We start from the raw sequence: 20,177 nt of genomic DNA, 5'->3' as shown, positions 1-20,177 counted from the left end.
AGTTAATGCCTTTATCACACATTACTCATGTAATACAAACATTCAATTATCTATGTGAAACTAGATTTCATCTAGTAATGCCTTGATGAATCATTTACAGAATTTGTTTCTAGGTGGAGGGCCCAAGCTGCTCAAGTGCTAACAAGTTCAAGTGAAAAACACTAGATTGTTATGGTTTTTAAAAGTCTGAAAATATAATACTCAAGTAGACTAATGTTGACATATCATCCTACATTTCACTCATTAGTCTGTGTTGGCTATCAAATCAAAGACTCATAGGTATCCGGTATAACAATCCTACATGTTCCCTCTGCAAATAAGATCGATAATGCACCCGCTAGTGGCAAGAAGCCTACAGGGGACAAATCTTCCAAGCCAGAGGTTAACCAACTTTCAACCAAGTACAGGACTCAACCAATAGTGAATAATTCAAGAAACGTGTCAACCTATATAAGAGTAAAGTATAATAGACTCAGCATGGCCAAAACAATCAACCTAGGCAGTACAAGAGTCAGTACCCCCGAAGACCATACATAGAGTATATTGATTTTGGTAGACCATGAGCCAAATGCTCTTGAGCCTACTTGAGATGGACCTTTTGACTCCCTTAGCACCTAGGCCATCTCCAAACCCTCTACCATCATGGTTTAACATAAATGCTATTTGTGAATTTCATTAAGGACCAGGTCACTGGATTGACAACTGTTGTGCGCTAAAAATGTCATACAAGACCTAATAGACAAGAAATAGATCACTATCCCATGTTCAAGCAATCAACAATAGCCGAATATCACTACGAACCCATTACTTAGGCATTAAATCGGCACTTTGCAAGTCAAAACGGATGGTCCAACCAGTGATCCAACAAAGCTCATTAGACCAATCTAATAGGTAAATCTCATAGCAATAGTCTTAGCATCGTCAAAGGTGTAAGATCCAACATAGATGGGCCAAGAAAACATTAACTTTTAGTTTTCAATTTATACAAATTTTAATTGATTGGGAATGGCAATGGGGTAGTCTTGGGGCATGACACCTTCTCCCCATCCCCAATCTGTAAACAAAATCCCATATCCCACCCTCGCCCCATCTCTGATTGCAAAGCGGGTTCAAGGCAAGGCAACAATGGGAAATCACAAAATTTTCCCCTCTCCAAGGCAACCACCTAAAATACATCAAATTTAGGGTATTTTAATAATGGGATCATGGGAATTTTGGGGTGTTTTAGTAATGAAACTATGAGAACTTAGGTGCATTTCAAAAGTGAGTTTATGAGATCCTAAGGTTTTGGGAATTTGAGGGAAACATAGGGACATTTTAGAAATTAACAATAAACTTAAGTATGATTTAATAAATTAGCATTGAGTTGGGAGCGGTTTTGAGGAGTTATATAAAAACCCCATCCTTGGTTTGGGGAAACAATGTTTTTCCCATTCCCACCTTGTCTCTGTTTAAGACTGAGGAAAATTTGGGATGGCAACTTGCCCCATAAACCCATGGCCTTGTCCTACCCTGCCCCACCTGAAATGGGCTGGATTTTCCATGATATTAAATGAGGATAGGGAAATATCTTTACCTCAAATCAAGAATATGTGAGGATGAGGTTTGCATATGATTCCCTAAGCACAATGTTAAATTATTAAAATATCCCTAAGTTTAATATTAATTTTTAAGTTACCCTTGAATTCCCCCAAATTTCCAAAACCTTAGGATCTAATAATCTCATTTCTAAAGTACCATCAAATTTCTATAATTTCATTTCTAAAATATTCCCAAGTTTTGATTTATTTTTAAGTGATTGCCTTAGGATACAGAAAATTGGGGGATTCCTTGTCCCTAATTCGGATGGGGTGTTGTGCCCCCAACCCACCCTACCACTCGGGATAGATCGAGATGGTGGTGAGGATTGGGTAGGGGATTTTGGCTATGAGGTAAGGGCGGGATGGGGTTCCCTATCCCAACCATTCTTATTCCTAGGGAAAATCCACCCCATTCGGGACAAGCACAAGAACTCAGTTCAATGAGGAAAATTGTCATCTTGATGATTGACCTAGTTTGGTGTGCCAAATTTGTTATATAATTTTTAGAAAACATGTCTTCAAAATTTATTAGCAACAATATTAATTTCACTATTAATTATTTTTTGAGTAAAATAATTTATGTTGTATTTCTAAAAAGTCTATTAAAAAATTTACCAATTTTCTATAAATTATGTGAAAATTTAACTACTAATTTTCTAAAAATACTTTCTATGAACATGAATTATCTCCTTTGTCTTATAACTTCATTACAACGAACAAGAGTTTTAGAAGAACAAAGTGGTAGATAAAATGGATTAGGATGTTTTCCCAACTTTGCTTGTAATTTCCCTAGAGAAAAATAAAGCAAAAGAATAAATGAACCAAGGGCTCGAACTCACTACGCATCACGAAGACAAAGTTCATGGGTTTGGTTATTCGAATAACTAAAAACCATCTAACCCATTAGCTTTAGTTACCAGTTCATTGTGTGTTGGACTGATTTAGTTCAATTGGTTATGTAATTTTGAAAATAAAAAAGACTAAATATGAGAATTTTTAATAAAATAATTTTATTAATTAGAAAATATAAAAGATTAGAAAAGTAAGGGAAGATAATAGAAAATTTATAAATAATTTTGTTAATTAATAGGAAAAACCAATGAAGTAAGGGGAATTTTCTAAAAAATCATAAAATTAGAAAAATTAGAAACTTAATTTTTTAATTAACTAATAAAATAAGAACAAAAATTCACTAAAATGAACAGAAAATTTTTAATATATTAAAAGTAATATTTATTTAGAAAATATTAAAAAAAGGAAAAATATAAATATAAATAATTAAAAATCAACAACTTACTTTACACAATTAACTTATTAATTAGAATAGATTAAATAACTTAGCTTTATTAACTTACTCTAATACTAGTAAAATTAATTTTATAAGAAATCAGAGACTATTTTACAAGATTGGCATCGAGAACCACGAGTTGCTAAGTTTTTTGCAATGATTAAAATGTGTAGAAAGGACAACAAGCACTATGAACACTCATCTTGTAGTGCACCAAACATGTACAATGCAATAGTTCCAGCAACACCATGAAAATTATGTGGTGGACAAGAGGCAAAACACTTATGGAAGAGACATATGGTGTAGATTTAGCCTTCGGAGAAGAGTCAGAACACCACCACCCACACTATTGCCTGTTGGTTGTAGTAGGAATGAGGTAATCTTAATTGTGAACAAGTTAATTGAAGACAATGTTATCAAGGCACCCCACCCCATGCCACACATCAACCTAGAAAGAGAGATAGGCATGGGACAAGGTGGTGCAAATTTCATCAAAACACAATGTATGATCAAATGGATTGCCTCACCCTATGAAGATTTTTCAAAACCAAGGTAAAGTTGGACGGCTTCTTGGAAAGGAAGCTTGTTGTCAGTATTTAATTTTTGCTCGGTCCGCTGCTTGAACCTCCAATTTATCCCGGACGTTTGATCAGACCATTCCAATCTCTCTAAAACGTTAAAAACCCAAAGAATTCAAATTTCAACCCAAAAGCCTCAGATCCACTGTTAAATTTGCTCGATACCAATCCGACAACCCCACTCAACCCCCATTTACACTTTTGACCCTTAGATCAGACACCACCATCAAACCCCAAACATGCTAAAACACCTACATTTATGTAGTTAGGTTTCTCTTCTAGCACTGACGATTATCCTTGCTTCCTAGTTGTATCTTTTGATCTTATCTTTTGTTGTTGGTATTTGCATGAAATGGTTATTGAAATTTTATTATATGTTATAGAGTTATTGCTATGTTTACACATTATTATAATAGCATTTATGTGTTGATTTACATTATGTTATATGTTGTTCATGTGCTATTTGCCTAAATTATTATTTTACATGAAATGGAATGAAATGATTGATAGCAGGGATGTTTTCTAGCAAAGATAGGAAGGTGGATCAATGGTTTCTAGCAAAGATGTATTATCTATCAGTAAGACTTGTCAAGCAAGGTTGATCGATGTCGACAAGTTAGGTGGAATGATGCATTGGACAAATCATTGCTCCAACTTCTTATTGACCCAATTGCATTGGGAAAAAAGATTGACAAGGGGTTTTGGACATCTGCATACACATTAACATGCAAGGATATGACTGCTAGATTTAGTATTGAGATGAAAACACCCCGCATCAAAAGTAGGATGCTTGGAATGAAGCTAGAAATCAAATTCAAACCGATCCCGATGTTTGGGATAAATACATCAAGGTAAAAAAAAGAGTACAATTAATAGAAGATTATTTGCAAATTATAATTGATAGAATTAGTAGGTGTTCATGAAAATTTCTACAATGTAGGCCAATCCACTCGCCATAAATATGAAAGGTCGAGTGATGGAAATGTTTGATGAGAAGCGAGCAGTTATTGAGAATGATCAACACATAGGTGATAAGGCTTGGGCAAGTATTGAGTTTGCACTTGATGTGGAGGATGATGTTGATGGCGTCAATAAACAGAGGTTAATGATGATGCAACAACACTGTTGACAATTAATGAATTCATTTATGAGGATGCAACCATTCAATCTCCAACACCATCCTTAGGGCAGCCTCGTCATCAAGCACTAGGAAAATGGCACAAAGAACAAGACCAAAACCGCACGGGGATTTCATTGATGCAATTGATAGAATGAATGAGATGATGAGAAGGATTGCATTTGTCATCATGGTTGAGACTGAATTGGAGTATTGGACCTCCTTAATCTTTTATGGTGGGAGGTTACATATTTGAAAGGTTTTGACAATCAAGTTTTGAAAAGCATGCTTGGGTATTTGGTGAAACATGAGGAGGAGGTTAAAGCCATTCAAGGCATGGATGGTTATACCAATCATCTCTAAAATGACTAGGTATAATGTGATGTCATAGGAACTCTGACTCTGTTGACATTGTAATTAAGCTCTGATAAGACTTCAATCTTCTTTTTTTTCGTTCATCCTCTAACTTATTTTGTAGCAAAGTTGAGGGTGATTCACTTACTGGTTAGATGTTGATGCTATAAGCAACATACAATCCTACATTTACTATGCTTATTTTTTCTTGTGATGAATTACTAAGCTTTATGACTTGGATGTGATCATTATTAAGTTAAACATGCTGTTATTTCAAATATTTGATTTATGGCCTAGATAATCATACTATGCTTCTTTGTTTGAGTGATTAAATTCATCTTGATATATATAGCTCTGTTATCTATTATGTGTTTGTTGGATGCAAAAGTTTTATCTTGTGCTCAAGGGCTCAAGGGCTCAAGGGAAGGAAGCCAGGTGTGTATGATTCATGGCCCTAGGTTTAGGGTTTAGGTCTAGGTTTAGGGGCAATTCTTATATTGTTCATATATCACCCATGAAGAAGCTGAACATGTTTACTATAATTGTAGGCAAAGTTGGTTTTTTGATTGGGATGGTGGCACGGGGAAATTTTGGTTTGCATCAAAGCTAATAGTTGTTATTAGCATGTATATAGCTTACATACGCATGTGACTTCTAGTATCAGACTTTTGGATTGTTTGCCTTAAACTTTTACTTATCACCCACTAAACAATTCGGTGGTTAATTTATATATCTAGGTTCAACATATCTTACAATGACATCTCAATTTATCATTTGACAGAATAGTGTGTGTGTGTTTTTTATCATATATGATACATGATATATTCATCTTATTAGTAGGGTCTCTTAGTTGATCAGTTAACTTGACTGCATGATATATATAATTACCTTGCAGTTATTTATTTTTTTTGGCAAAGACTAACACATATTCTAATAGTGTGTGTGTGTTTTTTATATTCATCTTAATAGTGTGTGTGTGTTTTATCTTATTAGTAGGGTCTCTTAGTTTTTTTTTTCTTAATATTTGATGCTAGCATGCATTTTAGGTGGAGAGAGAGAGAACCATTCATTTTGGTTGTAAATATGAGAACGGTTCAATTTGGCAGGTGTAGGCAAAATTACCTTTAGGGTGTGTTTGGTTGCAGTGTAATTTTATTTACACCAGTAGAAATGCATGGAAGTACAAATGAAAAAAAATGTAAATTCTAATTTAATCTTGTTTTGGGTTTTACTTTATTCTGCTTTATGTCTTACTTTACTTCATGTGTATTGCAATCAAACAAAATAAAATAAAACCTGAAGCAAAAATAGATCAGAATTTATACTCAAATCATTTGCACTCTCATAATTTTGCATTAGTACAAATTTATTTACATTACAACTAAGCACAGCCTAAGACAATCATAGATACTTGAGCATTTAATGTTTAGCAAAAGTGTACAATCGTTTGCTTTGATCTGAAACAAACAAACGCAGCGATGGTTGATGTGAGCTGAAGGTTAAAGACTAAAGTCAGTTGTGAGGGCAAAATGGTATTTAAAAAACTTAAAATGTCACGTGACTTGAAAATGGATTGTGATGAATAACTAAAGGAAGGGTAGTAGTGTCATATTTCCGAGAATTCAAGGGTATTTTAAGTAGTTTTTGAAATTTGAAGGATATTTTAGGTAAGTTTCAAGATGATCAGGGTTTCGTATCGTTAATTAATTAAAAAAAGGGAAGATAGGGCAAGTCACTCGACGCTGGCCCGCGAGATTAATTCAAGCTGCCGATCGCCATTACCTTAGGCTCGAGCATTTACCGTTCTGGTTTTCTTCTTCTTCTTCTTCTCATTTTTTATTATATTTATTCCTTTTATTCTTCTTTGTAGACTCTGTATTGTATTGTTATTGGACAGACGAGATAGCAAACCCTCTTCTTCTTCGTACTGAGCCTCTTCTATTTCCGAAGACCGAAGCCTGCTGTTATGCATTTGAAGTTCAACCACAAAACTTGCGACTAAAGGTATGTGCTCTGGCTACTAAATGCTAATTGATTACTTCGCTGTGCTCTTTTTTTTCTTTTTTTTTTTTTTTAAATAAAACAACTAATCAAATGACAGTTCCGAAACAAGATGGTTTACAAAAAGGGGTGAAAGAGTCGACTCTTAACTTTAAATACTTCTTAACAGAGTTAGTTAATCAGTTATTACCATATCCTCTTGGTTTTACTTCATGATTTTACTGTTCTTATCGCTGTCCTGAACCAGTAATGGACCTTTGGTTCATTATAATTTTTTCCCTTGTACGCATACAATCAAAGATGTAATAGCATCAATTAATCAAAGATCCCCGATTATTTTACTTCAAATCAATGAGTTGAAAAGAAAGACAAATTCCCAAAATATCTGTTTTTATTTGAACATGATGTCTTATTATTAAAAATTTCAACTATGACTATAGAAAATACATGCTTGAGGCTTTCATCTCCTTGCACTCTAAACTGGCATCATGTCTCCGAGTAGTGGAATGCCTTGCATCACGCTTCAGCATTTTAGAACATTGGTTTAAAGTCCTCATCTTCTCCTGCACATGTGTGGGCTTTATGTTAATTTTCATGAAAACTAGCTTTATAGTTTGGAGAACAAGGGGCTCAACTTAACCAGGAAATTAAAGTTTCTCAAAGAATAAAAGAGTGGAACAAGCAAGAATTTGGAAGATTAGAGGATTCAAAGAGAAGAATCACAAAGAGGACTGAAGAGATTGGTCTAAATGAGTCTCAGAGAGAATGTTGGCGGAGGAAAGATCAGAAAGGTGGAGACTAAAGGTGGAACTGTAGGAGATCCTTAGAAAAGAAGAAATTTCTTGGAGACAAAAATCAAGATGTAAGTGGCTCTTAGAAGGGGATGGCAACACAATATTCTTCCACTTGCTGGCAAACGGAAGAAATAGAAAAAACTTAATCTCCAATATTGAGGTTGCAGAGCGGACTTTTAGAAGGGAGGAGGAAATTGTGAAGATTTTTGTGGACCATTTTAAAGCAATCTTTGCCACCTTAGGAAGGAGAAATGGGGAAAGTTTGAAGAGATCCATGAAGTGGTGTTTTAGTCTAGAAAGATCTATGAAGCGGTGTTTTCAATGGAAAGATCAAAAGCCTCAAGCCTGGATGGTTTCAATCATAAAAGATGATTTGCTGGAGATCTTTGAGGAATTTTTTGAAAAAGGAGAAATCTCACCTGGAGCAAATGCAACCTTCATTGCTTTGATTCCTAAAAGAAAAGAAGCAAAAAACCCAAGGACTTTGGTCTCGTCAGTCTCATAGGAAGCTTATATAAAATCATTGCCAAAGTCATAGCTGGGAGGTTGAAATCTTGCCTACCTTTAGTGATTTCTCAATATCAAGGAGCCTTTGTGGATGGGAGGCAAATAGTGGATCAGATTATGGTGGCAAATGAGTGTGTGCAGGAAAAGAGGAAGTGTTTGCTCGGAAGTTAGTGATTTTTTCTCGGAAGTGTTCTATGGGAAAGTAAACACTTTCAATAACTTACAAAAGTGAAGATCTTTCGTGTATCTTACCTAATTGGTGTATTCTTTGTAGGTCTAATAGTGAGGATTGCTGCCACTTACTTATTTCTTGTGTTGTCACTATAGAACAAGATTCAAAATTTCGATACGATACACCAGATACCCGATATGCCTATTTACAGGTGTTTTGGGAATATAGTTAAAAATAGGCCCAAAAACCAAGTTTTGAAAAGAAAACTAAAAAAACATAAAAGCATGTTATTTTAAGTACCGAACGCCCCTGCCGATACATATGGGCATATCAATATTTTGAACCTTGCTATAGAATTATGGATTTGGCTTTTCTATTTGTTTGGGTGCAGGTGGAATATGCCAATAGAGGTTAGCATGCTATTTGATTCTTTTACCTTTGCTTGGCCTAAAAAAAAGAGGAAGGTTTATATGGAGGTGTGCTAGAGCAGCTTTGTTGTTGACCATATGGGAAGAAAGGAATGCAAGAATCTTTCAAGAGGAGAGAAGCCTACAAGAGAGAAAGGATTGTGCTGAATATGGCATTTTATTGGTTAAAAACTTTGGAACTATTCAATCATTTTTCCTTTGATGATTTGTGGAGGAGTTGGTCATCTATGTCAAGTTGCTCTTCCAAAAGGAATAGACTACCGGCGACTTGGATACCTTCCCTTGAAGGCTATATAAAGCTAAACTTTGATGGAAATAGTCATGGTAATCTAAGCCCATTAGTAATAGGCGGGGTCTTCAGAAATGAGGTTAGGCATATTTTATTTTATTTTTTCTTGGGTCCGTTGGGAGTTGGGGACTCTTTAAGATCTGAATTACTAACAGTTGTTTAAGGAGTGTAGATTGAAAATCAGCTTGGTGTGAGTCCCTACTAATAGAAGGGGACTCAAAAAGTAGTGGTGGGGTGGTTGAAGGACTCCGAATCTGTTCTTGGTGCTATAGGAATGAAATCAAGAGATTCAAGTTGCTTATACAAAATATGAATTTAAGCATACAATGGGTGGGAAGGGTGGCAAATGCTTTGTCTAATTGTTTATCAAAGTAAGGGGTAAATAGGGAGCATTTGATTTGGGCTTAGTTGTAACTTGCTTTGTTTTTTAATTTCTATTATTGGAAAGGACACAGCTCATGCCTCCCATAGGGATGCTTGTATTGATTTTATCTTTTGAATTAATAAATAAATTCTTCTTCATCGATAAAAAATGCTAAAGAACTAGGATTTACGAGGTTGGTTATTGAAGGGGATTCGAAGATAGTAATTGGGTGATTGAAGAAAGGAGAAGGGGTGATTCAAACGGCTGTCACGAAATATGAATATTATTGTAAGTTGGGTAAGAAGGTCAGCTAATGGCTTGGTGGATGGTTTAGGTAAGCAAGGAGTTCATAAGCAACAATTGTATTGGATTCAATTGTAATAGAGTGGGGGTTTACTATTGTAAAGGGTTTTCACTTACACAGCTTCTTATTATGCCCTTTTTTCTTCTTTAATTTATTAATAAAATCATTTCTGTGTTGCTAATAAAAAAATCAACTGCATCGTTTAAACAAAATTGTTTAATCTTCTTTAACCGAGTCTCAATCATCTTGCAGAAGACCATAGTGATTTTAGGTACTTCATCTCGTTCTTTCATCAAATAAATCCAAGTACACCCTGTAAAATGTTCAATAAAGCTAATAAAGTAATGATAGCCATCCATAGAGATAATGGGTGAAGGGCTCACACATTAGAATGAACTAAATCAAAAGGAGATGTGACTTCATTACTAAAGCTTGGATAGTTTGTCTTACAATGCTTAGATAACTGACACACATTGTAAAAAAGACTCTCAACAAACAGCTTTTCAAACAAATATGGTAACAAGACCCTTAACATTGAAAAAAACAAATGACCCAATTTGGCATTCTAGAGATAAACTATAGTACTAGACTCCTTGCAACCATTGCTACAACTATTCAATGCTTGAAGAGCAGAATTAATATCTTCATAAAAGTAGTAGAGATCCCTAGCTTCATGATTAGTCCCAATCATCTGTTTCATCATCTTTTTTTTTTTTTTGGATAGAAATCTGTTTCATCATCTAGTTCAATGAGTAGGAAGAAAGTCACAATAGAATCCAAAATTTTGGTGACTCTAGAGACAAAAAGTAGGTTGGTAGTAAAATTAGGAACATGCAAAGCGGATTTGAGTGAGAAGTTTTTCCCAAACTGAATATCTCCTTTTTCAGAGATGATAAACTAGGAACTATTTGCAATCCTCTCAAGGCAAACAAGGCACTTCAACACCCTCCTCTCTTCAATCTATTTATGATACATCTCCTTGGCCTTGGAGTTTTTCTAGTCATAGATGATAATCAAGCTCCTCTCGAAGTCCTTCAAGAGTAGCAAAATAGGTTGCAACTAACAAATGAAGCTGACCCATGAAATAAGAAGGCACACTCTTTGTTTAATTTGCACATGACCAAGGAATGCCCTAAGTTAGATGAAATTTCTCGTCAAACATCGTTGCCTTCAAGCTCCTCCATCTTTTCAAAGAAACCAAACCAGACCGCTAGTTCTCTACATTGGATATCCTAAAAGAAGCTCTCACGACTTTCGCCAGATCGATGCAACCCCAGGTTTGTACGGTGTAGTGGGATTGAGAACCTTGAGGTGGAGCTTTCAACAGAAGCCCATGGCCTTTCAGATTTGGATATGGAAGACACTATTAGTCTTGGAAGCATTGATCTACAAGCTTCAAAAGAACTCTTGGAGGATGAAAGTCTAAATACCGCTATTTTGTTTGTAGAGGAAGTTCTTGTTTTGGTGGTCCATTGGAAAGGTGAGGAAGGAAAAATTTCGAATGACAATGGTGGTGAACAGTCAAGATCTCTTCTAGTTGATGTGTCAGACTAGGGTATGGTGGATTAGGTAGCAGCTATAGAGGATGGTCAGGGTACAACTCATTTGGCAAACAAGTCCTATTCGGAAACTCAACACTAAAAGATTTCTAGTTTAGAGGAGCAGGAACCATCTATGCAATTTTACAAGGGGACACAAGGAAAAGCCTTCAAATGTATCTTCGGTTGTAGTGGTTGACAAAGTTTTGGTTGAATCAAGTGTACTTCCACGGCTGGATTAAACAGAAGGAAGGGTCTTGGTTCTGAATTCTAATACTGAAACCCCAATCCAAATCGTTGATCATTCACCTCCTGCCAGGTCAGCTATGCTTGTCCATTCTGTTTATGATACTAACCTGAGTTTTGTGCCTGAAGCAGGTACCCCGACATCACAACTGGAGGGAACAGTTGGAGGTGGGGGAGTTGAGGTTGAGGTTGGTGGGTATGAAACAGAGGTAGGACAATCTTTCTTAGGTAAAAAGCAGGAGGAATTAGAGAGGATCTGGGAGCAGATTTGCACTCTGTTGGAAGAATATAAACAAAAAGAAGAACAAATGGAGGCAACCCAAAAAAGTTAAGAGTCCCCAGTGAACCTTTGTTGTAAGGAGAATGAATTAGGAAGTTTCAAGATATCAGAAAAAGTTAGTAAATACGAGCAGGAAGAAAAAGAAAAGATCCAAAGTAGAGAGACTAATTTCAGACATTGAAGGGGATTCAGAATTCAATGGACAAGGGAAGAGGAGGAAGGTTTCTAAGTGGAGGATTGTTTGGTGAATTTGGAGGGTCTTAGATTTTAACTATCTTGATGAAGATCATTAGTTGGGATGTGAGGAGCTTAGGGAGTGCAAGGAAATGAAGGTTGATAAAGGATTTGCTAAGGAGGGAAAGGCCTGATATTGTTATGATACAGGAAACCAAATTAGCTGAACTAGACAGACAAGAGTGGATTGGTGCTCAACTTCCTCTTGGAGAGCCTTAGGGGGCTTAGTTACTCTTTGGGGAGAGGATGTGGTAGAACCAATAGAGGAATTGATAGGTAGTTTTTCTATATCCTTAAAGTTCAGGATGATGGAGGGTGGTTTTACTTGGGTGTTAACCAATGTGTATGGGCCGAATAACTAAAGAGAGAGGAATGAGCTATGAGAAGAGCTTTATGGAATCCAAGGGTTATGGGAAGGCCCTTTGCGTTTGAGTGGAGATTTTGATGTAATATGGTTCCTAAATGAGTCAAATAATCCCTGACAATACATCACGATTAGTATGAAGAAATTCAATGAATCAATGACCTTATCAATAGTTGTAACTTGTGAACTTAAGGAGATCCCTTTGCTACATGCCAATTTTACTTGGTCTAATTTCAAAGAGAATCCGTCTTGCTCGAAGTTAGATCCCTCTTTAGTGAAGGATGGGAGGCACATTGGAGGGGTTTTGTGGCTAAAGCTTTGCCTAGGGTGTAGAGTGATTTTTATTAGGGCTACACTTGCCAATCTTCCAATTTACTTCTTCTTGGTTTTCAGGATACCTCCAAGGGAAGCTAAGAAGATAGAAAAGGTGATGGGAGAGTTTTTGTGGGAAACGGGGGATGCAAAGAAGGATCATTTGGCTAGGTGAGAGATTGTCGAAGTAAGGAAGATGAGGGTCTAGGATTAGGAAACCTAGTTCATAAGAATGAAGCTTTACTAGGGAAGTGGTTGTGGAGATTTTCTTTGGAGAGAGAGGTTGTGGCACGAGGTGGTGATTGGCATTCATGGCTATTCGAAGAATGGTTGGAATGCTGGGGTGTCTCGACGGGCTACTCTTACAACACTGTGGAAGGCTATACGTAGGATTCTCCCCCAATTCCTCAGATTAGTAAGCTATGATGTCTGCTTTGGAAGTAATGCTCTTTTTTGGGAAGATATTTGGGTGGGCCATCAACCTCTTAAAGACCTTTTTCCCTCTCTTTACTCTCTTTTTTTGATATATAAGAAAAGATTTATTAATAGATGTGAATCAGTCTTCTAATATCAGGTTTAAAATCAGTAATTAACAGTGCAAATCAGATCTGAATAATAGTGCAAGAGCTGTGTATGTCGAAGAGAAGAGGTAAGAGAAGAAGAAGTTGAATAATTCACCCTTCTCCTCTAACCCTATTTTATTAATCTCTAAAAATTAATGATGACAAGTATGCCTTTAAGTGGGCGGCCAGTTTGGCGATTACATAATGAAAATAAAATAAGAACAAATAACAGGCCCATTAAGTGAGGCCCATCAACATAAAATAAAAGATAAAAATAAAGGATATCACACAGGCAGCTGTTAGGGCCCATTTGGCTCAGTCTCTTTACACTCTTCCTCAAGCTGAGCATAGATGTCAATCATGCCCAACTTGCTTATATAGTGTGTCAATTTCCCTTTGGGAACTCCCTTGGTCAAGATATCAGCCAATTGCTCTTCTGATGTGATAAATGGCAAACAAACTTATCCTGAAGAGACTCTTTCCCTTATGAAATGCCTATCAACCTCAATGTGCTTAGTTCTGTCATGTTGAACAGGATTATGTGCAATGTTGATAGCAGTTTGGTTGTCACAATAGAGCATCATTGGTTGCTTGTAGTCCACCCTCGATTCCTCTAGAAGGGATCGTAGCCATAGTAATTTTGACACACCATGAGCCATTGCCCTGTATTCTGTTTCAGCTGAGGATCTAGCAACTACTGATTGTTTCTTACTCCTCCAAGACACAATATTTCCAGCAACCAGAGCACAATAACCAGAGGTGGACATTCTGTCATCAATACATTCTGCCCAATCTGCATCAGTAAAGGCTTCCGGCTTCATGTGACCATGCTTAGCAAATAGAATACCTTTCCCTGGAGTACCTTTCAAGTAGCACAGAACCCTTTCTGCAGCAGCTAGATGAGTATCTCTGGGAGAATGCATAAACTGATTGAGAACACTTACTGCATAGGAAATATCTGGCCGAGTCATGCAAAGGTATAACAACCTCCCAAGTAGTCTTTGAAACACTCCCTTATTAGACAAAGGTTCACCATATGTGGCAGAAAGCTTATGATTAGGATCAATGGGAGTGGAGATAGGCTTAGCTCCAAGTTTACCAGTTTCGACAAGAAGATCAAGGACATATTTGCGCTGAGATATGAAGATACCATCCTTAGACCGAGCAATTTCAATACCCAAGAAATACCGAAGATCTCCCAAGTCTTTGATTTCAAATTCAAAGTTGAGAAATCCTTTTAGTTTAGCCTCTTCAATGTCATTACCCGTGACCACAATATCATCAACATAAACAATCAAGAAGGTCACCAAAGTGTTATTTCTCTTCAAGAACAATGTATGATCAGATTGTGTTTGAATGTAGCCAAAGGAGACGAGCAGCCCGAAATCTCTCAAACCAAGCCCGAGGAGATTGTTTGAGACCATAAATGGATTTGTGTAGTTTACACACCTTGCCTTTCATTTCTTTCCCATACACCCCTGGAGGTAGAGACCTATAGACTTCTTCATGCAGATCTCCATTCAAGAAAGCATTTTTTAACATCAAACTGGTGTAGGAGCCAGTCAAAGGTAACTACTAGAGAAAGCAAGACCCTAACTGAAGTCATCTTAGCTGCAGGAGCAAAAGTCTCAAGATAGTCAATGCCATACATTTGGGTGTAACCCTTGGCAACCAACCTAGCCTTATACCTCTCAACCGAGCCATCAGAGTGACATTTAATGGTAAACACCCATTTACACCCCACTGGTTCCTTCCCTTCCGGCAAGTCCACAATATTCAAGGTATGGTTCTTATATAATGCTTCAAGTTCAGTCATCATAGCATCCCTCCATTCAGGTTGAGATAATGCTTCCGGTACAGACCTGGGTATCACATGTGAAGAAATAAAAGCAAGAAAGGAGTAGTAGGAAGGAGAGAGAAGGCTGTAAGATAAATGTTTGGAGATGCAATGGGCTGTACACTTCCGGTTGCCCTTGCGAAGAGCAATAGGAAGGTCAAGGTCAGGGACGGTCGAAGCTGGGCCGATAGAGGGCTGACCTGTTTCCTCAGGAACTATGGGAGTGGCAAGATGCTCTTCTGAAGGAGTGGAAACAACCTGCATACGTATGAATCTCCACCTTTGGTAACACCTTTGGAGAGTAGGAGCAGAAGCAAGAGGAGGATCAGGGGTGGGTCCAGTGGAAGAGGTGGACACCCCATAATCAAGCTCACAAGGGATGGGAAGAGGAATAGCTGGAGACATAGCAAATGGTTCATTAGATGTCTCCCCCTCAGGAGGAATACTAAAGAAAGGAGTCAACTCGGCAAAGGTGACATCCCGAGATACAAAGCGGGTGCCACGAACTGGATCAAAACAACAATAACCCTTTTGTGTAGAGGCATATCCCAGAAACACACACTTATGAGCCTTAGGTTCAAATTTATGCCTTTGGTGACTATGAATATGCACATAACAAGTACTCCCAAATACACGGAGAGGGAGAGAAAAGAGATCCTCATCTGGGAAGAGACGACTAAAGGGGGTTTTAAAGCCAAGGACCCTGGAGGGCATACGGTTGATTAGGTAGGTAGCAGTATGAACAACATCTCTTCAAAACCTTACAGGAACATGGGACACAAATAAAAGGGATCTGGCAACCTCAACCACATGTCTGTTCTTTCTTTCCGCCACCCCGTTTTGTTGTGGAGTGTAGGAACAAGAACTTTGATGAATAACCCCAAAAGTGTCAAGATAAATGGGGAGGGTTTTCTCAAAATACTCCTTAGCATTGTCAGAGCAGAATATTTTGATACGGGTATTAAACTGGGTGAGGATGAGTTCATGAACATTTTTCACAATAATTGGTACTTCATCCTGGGATTTCATGAGATAAATCCAAGTATAACGAGAATAATCATCAATAAAAAGGATAAAATACCTGTAGCCCCCCATGGTTGGCATGTGATATGGCCCCCACACATTAGAGTGAACAATATGGAAAGGAGAAACATATCTTTTATTATTGATTGAATAGGAATGTCTACAATGCTTTGCTAGCTCACATGACTCACAATGAAGATTAGATAAAGACACTCCTTTAAACATATCTGCGAACAGATGACTTAAAGCGGAAAAAGGCAAATGACCAAACTGAAAATGACATAACAAAATTTTGTTAACAGACTCTGACACAACTGACTCTAAAGCAATTCCATGAGGTGGTCCCAAGGCTTGATCTGGTGTGTCCAGCAGGTATATTCTGTTCGCCTCATGGCCACTCCCAATCGTCCTCTGAAATTGCAGTTCCTGAAAAACACAATGAGTGGGAAAGAAGGTTATGCTGCAGTTCATGGACTTTGTTAAGCTACTAACAGATAAAAGGTTTGTGTTAAGCTTAGGAACATGGAGAACAGAAGATAAGAACAGGGTGTCAGAGGTCTTTATATCTCCTTTACCAGAGATGGGGGCAAGTGTCAGAGGTCTTCATATGGTCTGATGCATCGGAATCTATAATCCAAGGGAGTTTATGATTACCTGAAACTGAAGCATGATTTGCTGAGGCATATGTACCTGAGTGAGCAAAAGCCGATGAAGAGGATGTACTGTTGGAAGGGTGGGCTGAAGAAACTGTAGTTTCCAGGTGATTTAGGAGCCTCCCATACTTCTCAAAGTCTAACTTCATTGCAACCGACTGCTCATGGTTGATGTTTTCTCACTCTCCTTACTTCCCCCTTCAGGTACTATAGCAGCCTTAGTAGTCTTGAGTTTTCCCGCTTGACTGCCCTTCTTAGGATTGTTCTTAAACCTCTCAGGGAGTAGTCCGGGATGAAGTTTCCAGCAGGTGTCCTTGGTATGCCGTAGTTTCTTGCAATATTCACACACCTGCCCCCCCTTTACAGTAGGCCCCTTAGATTTCATTCCTGCATGTGCAAAGTGTTCTGTAGGTGGACTCTGCAACTGAACTTGTCGTCTACTTTCTTCACTACTTATCATGGCATATGCCTGTGATAGAGTAACCTCATCTCTGGCCAAAATATTCTGTCTGATAATATCAAACTCAGGGTTGAGTCCAGTGAGAAAATCGAACACCCTATTTCTCTCCACCAACTTTCTGTACACTTCAACATCCTTTTTACTCTCCCATACCACAATTTCCATAACATCAATTTCTTGCCATAGGGATTTTAGTATAGAGTAGTAGATTGCTACACTCTTCTCCCCCTATCTCAGGTTCTTCACATCACTTTTCAATTTGTACGCTCGGGCTACATTCAGTTTCTATGAATAAGTCTCATTTACACTGTCCCATATCTCCTTAGCAGAAGACATCCAGAGATAGTGCTGGCTTATATGAGGTTGCATAGAGTTAACTAACCATCCTATAATGGTATAGTTCTCTTGCATCCATCTCTCAAATTCATGATCTGTCTCTTCGGGTTTCACCTTACTGCCTGTGAGATACTCGAGTTTTCCTCTACTACAAACATAAATTTTTATAGACTGTGCTCAGACAAGATAGTTCGTCTCATCTAGCTTAATCGTGGTAACACCAGTCAAAATGGAATCTACTGGAGTAGGTCCAGAAACCGACACCTGCTTGAACTCACTTCCGTATGTCTCCATTAATCAAACGGAAATCAAAGAACTGAAATTTTAACTATGCAAACTTACTTGAAGTCAAACCAGAAATAGGGTGCTTGAAAAACTAGGGTTTTGCTTCGTCCAACAGATGGAAGGAAGAGAGAAGATGGTGCTGCACCAACCAGACTGACCCAAACTCTTCCAAGCCCAGAGTGCCACACCCAAGCTTCACCTTTCCTGGTAACCTCGAAAATCTCTAGTTGGCTAGGGTTTCGGGCAGCAGCAAAACATCATCATTTCTTGGCAAAATTCGGCCAGAACTTAAATCTCCAAACCCTTCTACCAACTAGGCAAGTGATTCTCTATACTATAGAGAACCTATCTCTCCATACACTCTCTTGATTTTAGAGTGTACAGGAACGAAGAAAAAGAAGAAAGAAGAACTGTACCCGCTCTGATACCAAGATGTGAATCAGTCTTCTAATATCAGGTTTAAAATCAGTAATTAACAGTGCAAATCGAAGAGAAGAGGTAGGAGAAGAATAAGTCGAATAATTCACCCTTATCCTCTAACCCTATTTTATTAATCTCTAAAAACTAATGATGACAAGTATGCCCTTAAGTGGGCGGCCAGCTTGGCAATTACATAAAGAAAATAAAACAAGAACAAATAACAGGCCCATTAAGTGAGGCCCATCAACATAAAATAAAAGATGAAAATAAAGGATATCACACAAGCAGCTGTTAGGGCTCATTCGACCCAGTCTCTTTACATTAATGATATATTAGAAATGTTACAAGAACCCCAAAGAGAGGCACGAGGTGCAACCTCCCTTGAGTTTGAGTGAGTGTAAAAACTATGCCAAATACATTACAATGTTGCCTAGTACAGATGTTCCCTCAATACCCCCTATTTAGCAAGATGATCAGCCAAAGCATTCGTTGACCTTTTCACGCAAAGTGGGCTAATAGTCATGTTATTTGTTAACCAACTTGCCTTTTTTAGATAATCCTTGTAGCACCAAATGACTGATTCTGGATCTGCTAACCAGCCGACAACAATCTTAGAATCTCCTTCAATTAGAAGATGCTCAACTCCTAAATGGTTTTCTATTTGAATGCCTTGTAGAGCCGTCAATAGTTCAGCTCTAACCGAGGCTCCTACTCCCACTGGACCAGAGTATAAAGCTAAGATGTTGCTGTCCTTATCTCTCAATACTCCTCCTATGCTTGAGGGGCCAGGGTTTCCTTGGCGCTTCTGTCAAAATTCAACTTTACCCAATTGTCAGGTGGTGGGGTCCAAGAGGAAATGATCTTTTTCCTTCCTAGAGGAGCAATTTGCCATTGCCATGGTTAAAAATGTCCTTAATTTCCCTAATATTTCCACGGCATATTTCCATTTCCATGGGTAGCGACACGAAATTTTACCAGAATCGATATTTTCCCAATGAACACTACCAGAATTATGTGGAGTACAAGAGATAGTTTCCATGATATATTTCCATTTCCATTTCCATGGGTAGCAACATGAAAATTTACTAGAATCGACACATTCTCTAGTGAACACTACCGGTACTATGTGGAGTACAAGAGATAGTATTATAACATAAGTTGGTGACAATATTGTAGACATGTGAAGTAACAAGTTATTGTTGACCTAACTTACATGATGACCACTTCGAGCTAGCTCAATATTCATTTCAAACATGAAATTTAATAGTAGTTTTTGTATGTGTAGTAGATTATTTAGTTGATCTATTACAACCGCGTTTCTTAGCTCTGAATGGTTTACATTGGCAACTTCAAAACATATTCTTTTGTCTATAACCTTAGTTTCTTAGCTTTGTTTAGTGATTTGGAACAAGATAAAATTTAAAAGGGTGTGCCTTTGCTTCTTTTATCATTTCATAAAAGATCATTCTATATTTTCCATATTTACAATGTTTCCACCATGCCTATAATTTTTATAATATTTTCAGACGATATTTCCGACATTTTTCTGACATGTTTCTTATATTTGGATGGCCAACATTTCCACCGACGTTGACATTTTTAAACCTTGGCCACTGCTAACCAGTTCCTCCAAAGGTCATAAAAAGAAAACAACTGGAAAGGATCCAAAGTTTTTATCCAGTGAATTGCCCTTGTTAGGATACACTCTTTGATAAGTAAAAGACTTCATCCCTTTTCTTGGAAAATCCTTGCATTCCTTTCTTCCCAAATTGTCCAAATTGCTGCATCTCTAATACATCTCCACATAATTCTCCCTCTTTTGTTGGGCCACACAAAAGTTGATGGATCAA

At 37.6% G+C, this 20,177-nt stretch overlaps 1 protein-coding gene across 5 annotated transcripts in view; it reads left to right on the top strand.

Annotated features, from left to right (window-relative positions):
* Positions 1 to 6,589: 6,589 nt before the first annotated feature.
* The window catches only part of LOC104611441 (uncharacterized), a 70,483-nt gene continuing 56,895 nt past the window's right edge, over positions 6,590 to 20,177 (top strand). For 4 of the 5 annotated variants that reach the window (XM_088899944.1, XM_010278480.2, XM_088899943.1 and 1 more), the window contains exons 1-2: positions 6,590 to 6,725; positions 6,815 to 6,921. The gene's annotated coding sequence lies outside the window, so the exon portion shown is untranslated. The other variant, XM_088899942.1, reaches the window with a different exon arrangement.

Source organism: Nelumbo nucifera, chromosome 3, assembly GCF_055504915.1.
Source record: "Nelumbo nucifera cultivar China Antique chromosome 3, China Antique-T2T, whole genome shotgun sequence".
NCBI classification, from domain to species: domain Eukaryota; kingdom Viridiplantae; phylum Streptophyta; class Magnoliopsida; order Proteales; family Nelumbonaceae; genus Nelumbo; species Nelumbo nucifera.
This window is presented reverse-complemented; position numbering and strand designations above follow the sequence as displayed.